Here is a 4673-nt window from a genome sequence, read left to right as displayed (position 1 = left end):
GCCCCGGCGGGCCCCCGCCCGCCCGGCCGGGAAGCAGGAGCGGCTGGCCCCAGCTCTGGCACATGCTCTGGTTTCTTCTGAGCCCCGAATGCCTCGGGCTCTGTTAATGCACGAGCGAGGGGAAGGCTTCTGCAGAGCTGCCATTTCTATTTCTGGGCCAGTCCTGTCTTGTTTTCTTTGGACACAAGGTGTTTTCTGAAGGATGTGGGTCTTCCTTGCAGCCTCTCAGCCCTGAAATGCAGCTCTAGGTCTTTGTGGTCGCCCCTGCCGGGGCCAGCAGTCCCTGGGGAGCTGCAGAAGCCCCTCCACACACAAGCACACTCATTCCCCAGTAGCACTGCAGGACTGGGAAGGAGTTTCTGACAGAGCTGTGCTGCTGTGGGGTCACCAACCAGATGTGAACTCCTCCAGGGACCGTGCCTACCTGGGGCTGGGGAAGATGCAGCCTCAGATGAAAAAGGGGGCTCTGATGGGAGCAGGGCCCCACTTGCCCACAGGGCCCGTGGCTCAGAGTGTGGCCAGTTTGTCACTCTGGGCCTCATGCAGCTTTGGGCAGCCTTGAAGGACATCCCACCACCTCCCTGTGCCCTGGTCTGCTGTTTGACCCTCAAAGACAAAAAGATTTTCCCTGTGCAGCTACAGGGAACAGCATCTGGAATTTCCCATGTCCTCGCTTGTGGCTACAGAGCCCCGTCCTCTCTCCCCCCTCTCAGGAGATAACTGTGGAGAGCAGTACATCTTCCATCAGTGCTCTTCTCTGGCAGCTGAGCAACCCCAGGTCTGCAGGCAAGGAGTTGGTGGGGATGGGAATGAAGGTCATCAGATCTGAGGAGAGAGGATGTGCTCCCTCTGGCCCTGGCCCCTTGATCTCCCCCCAGCCCATGTGCATCCCCCTCCTCTTACCCCTTCCTCCTGCTCAGGGCAGCACCAGCAAGCTGGGGCCCCCTCTTCACACCCAGGGCTCACAGAAGTGGCCACAGTATTAATCACTAAGAGTAAAAATAATTATTAAACTTCTTGGAATCTGTTGGGGCTTTACAAACATCTGTAGCCTTCAGGCTGCTCAGGGTGCCATGTGTGCATCTCAAGGTTTGTGTGTGGCTTCAGACACTTTGGAGATCTTCTGAGCATCACTTCTCTAGTGGTGGGGTCTCTGTGGACAGCTGCAAGCCTAGAAACCAGCCCATGGAAACCCCCACCATGGCTTTAGGATTGATGCAAGAGCATCAGTGGTCAGGTCCTGACCACCAGCAACCAACCCACACCCTGCTTTAAACAGCAGCCACGGAGCAGCTCTGCAGCAGCTGGGGCATCCTTCAGCTCCCAGCTGGCAACACGAGACTGCTGCTTTCTTGGCAGATATTTCAGTAGCATCCCTCCTTCAAAATGGTGTTTGCTCTGCCGGCAAGCTGCACAGACAGCTCCTCTGGTGGTTCTGGTGGAGCACTGTGCCCTGCTTTCCTTTTCGGTGAGGGTCTGTGCTGGGCTCTTGTGGCCACCTCAGACAGGCCTGGAGGGTCTCAGCCTGGGATGGTGCTGGCTGGGGGTTCCTTCTCCTGGTGCTCTGCCCCGGGAAGGAGAGGCAGTCCCAAGGGGATGGTGCCCAGAGGATGCAAACTCGGCTGTGGGTCCCACATCCCTCCCTCCCTCCCTCCCTCCTGGGCTGGCCCAGCAGCCGGGCAGGCCCTGGCACTGCCCCGCACAGACGTGCAGGGAAAGCTGCTCTCTGCAAAGCTGGGGATGAGCTCATGGGTTTGTGGGTGAATTATCTGTGTGATGAGTGATTCACCAGAGCAAAACAAGATTGGTGTGAGAAACAGACGGGATTTTGGGAAGAGCTGTGGATGTGTGCAGGACCCGGACAAGCAAACTTGGTGATGAGAGCAGCAGGGAGCGAAGAAAGGTGGCCTGAGGTGCTGCCACCAGGAGCATGGACAGCATGGATGGGGGCCTGGGTGTGGGACAGGAAGGTCTGGCACACAGGGAGCTGGCAGCTCACCCAGGTGGGGTGGAAAGAAAAGCCTCAGGTGCCATCACAGGGCAAGGCTGGCACCGAGCAAGAGCGGGGCTGTCCTCTCAGAGCAGGTCCTTCCCACAGGTGCTAGAAATCCACAAGGGCAATAAAATCCTGAGCAAACAGCTGAGCAGGTAATGGCTGATGGTGAGGGAGAAATTTAGGGCCAAATTATCTTCTGGCTTCACCATTCATCTCAGCAAAGCCTGGCCAGCAGTGTTACAGCTCCCAGCACATCTACAGAGCAAAGGTTTCAAACTGATCCAATCAAGACACTGGATAGGAATGAGTTTTGCAGAAAGAAGCTGTGCTTTCACACAAGGCCAACACCAGCTGAATTAGAACAATAACCTCCTGATTACAAACAGCAAACCTTGTTCATCTGGGACAAAGGGAATCCACTGGCAAAGCTGCTCCTGCATGTCTGTTTAAGGAGAGCTGGACCCAAGGACAGCAGGTACAACTGAGCTGAGGAGCAACCTCTGAACTCAAAGGTGTGCTTGCCCTGCTGACAAGGTCTCTGGAAATGGTAAAATATACCAGTGCTGCTTGTAAAACCCAGGAGAGCACCCCTATCACATCAGCAGAGGTCAGAAGGCATTCTGAGGATATCCAGCCAAAATATGTACATTTATGATAACACTGAATGCAATGGGTTTTTATAGAAGATAACACCACATGTATGTTTATATGCCAAAGTTAGGTGTTAAACCAGGAGTGAGAGACAGGACCCAAAGGCAGAGGTGGCCATGGGGCTGAGGCTTGCTAGGGTCAGCACTCAAGTCTGAGCCACACAGGCCCAGACAGAGATGGAAGGTTTGGGTTTTGAAGGATGAGATTTTTTCCGTTTGGGTAGAAAGCAGAGATCTTGGTGGACCAACTCAGCAGAGGAAAGGGAAAGCTCTGCACTGAGCATGCAAAGCAGAGGCAGAGCCATAGGGGCAACAGGAAGATCCTGGTGCCTTGGCACAAACACACTCTTATTCAGCAGAAAAAATGCTCCATGTAATTTATGATTATTTTTAAATAGAGCTGTTGCTTAACTCATGGAATAGCAGCATAATAGCACACGGTGTAGCTGGGTCAGCACGGGGATGCCATATGAATTAATAACAGAAAATAGCTCGTGCTCGCTCACTTCCTGCAATTTCCTCTGCTCAGTGAGCTCAGGCGTAAGATCTCAGCTCTTGCTATCTGCACCCAGGCACGTTAGCAGGGAAGGCAGGAGCACCTGACACAGGGAGGATGGGGAGGATTGAGGGAATCCCTGTTTAGCGTGTGCCAGGCAGCAGCAGCAGCCTCACACTGATTCCGGCAGGTGAGCAGATCAAAGAATGGCACTTAGAGGTGCCAGAGGCATTCAAAAATCCCTTATCCACTGAGAGAAATGCCAAGATTAAGAACTCAGCCATTGTCAAGAAGGGAGCATGGATTTCCAGGTGGAGGTGGTGCTGCAGGGTCCCCAGGGAGAACCTGACTCCAGGGTCAGTCTGGCCTGGGAATGGAGCACAGCTGAGCCCTTGGGGAATCCTTGGGCCTGGCTGGCGTTGGTCATCTCTTCCAGGTCAGGAAGAGGCACCTGGGTGAGATCAGAATCATCATTGTGTGAAGTGTGTGAAGTGTGCATGAAAAGATCATCTCTGGGCTGCATAAGGCCGGGCAGAGCTGTGGAATATGTAACCTCCAGCTCCTGCTTCCCTCCCACTGATGGCAGGGCCAGAGGACAGCCAAGGTGTGAGGACAGTGTGGCTGTGGGGACACGGCAGCTGCAGGACCATGCAGACCCCTTGTTACAGGGGCTGGATCTTTGCTGCAGCAGGGCTGGAGCGTCAGCAAGCAGGGCTGGCCAGGGCAATCTTCAGGGAGGGCGTAAAAGCCCAGGCACAATCCTGGAGGAATATATAAAACTAAACAACAGCAATGGGTGACACGAGCAGGGGAGCCCCAGCAGCACCCAGAGGAGCCTGGTGAGCCCCCAGCAGCATCCTGCTCCAGCCAGGGCTGGGTGGAGTGGGTTTGGGTTTGGGTTTGGGTTTGGGTTTGGGTTTGGGTTGGAGTGTGCACATCCTGGGTCACTGCTCCTGGGGTCGGGGCATGGGAGCTGGAGGGCTCTCTGTGGGGTTGCCTGCTCATTTTGGCCATTTGCCTCTGGGGTCCCCATTCTGGAGGCAAACACAGCAGGGGGAGAAGGCAGCCTGGCCTCTAACATCTGCCAGGGGACATCCATGCCTCTCACATCTGCAGGAACCAGGAAGCATGGACCAGGAGTCATCTGCTCAGGGCACCTTGTGGGGTGTCCCCAGCCTGTGGGGTCTTGTCTGCCTGTGCCACTATGGGGGTCACACCAGCACGCCCATGGCCACGAGCAATGCTCCCCAGCACTCTGCAGGACCTGTCAGCATTGCTGTGACCCCCCACCCACCACACTGAGCCCACCGTGTCCCCAGGGACCAATGAGCCCCTGTTCCCAGGAGTCCCGGAGCTCAGCAGGGACTGGGGGGCTCTCAGGGGCCCCCTCTGCTCCCCCGACAGCCGTGGCCATGGATCCCAGGGGACAGTGTGGGCTGCACGGCTGATTTGGCAGTGGGAAAAAGCAGTGGTAGGGGAATTCCCGGCTGTCCGACCTCTTCCCAGCCCCGGGGGCTGCAGGGGCTGCCGA

This window comes from Geospiza fortis, unplaced genomic scaffold (genome assembly GCF_000277835.1).
Source record: "Geospiza fortis unplaced genomic scaffold, GeoFor_1.0 scaffold85, whole genome shotgun sequence".
NCBI classification, from domain to species: Eukaryota; Metazoa; Chordata; class Aves; order Passeriformes; family Thraupidae; genus Geospiza; species Geospiza fortis.
Note: the sequence above shows the minus strand (reverse complement) of the source record.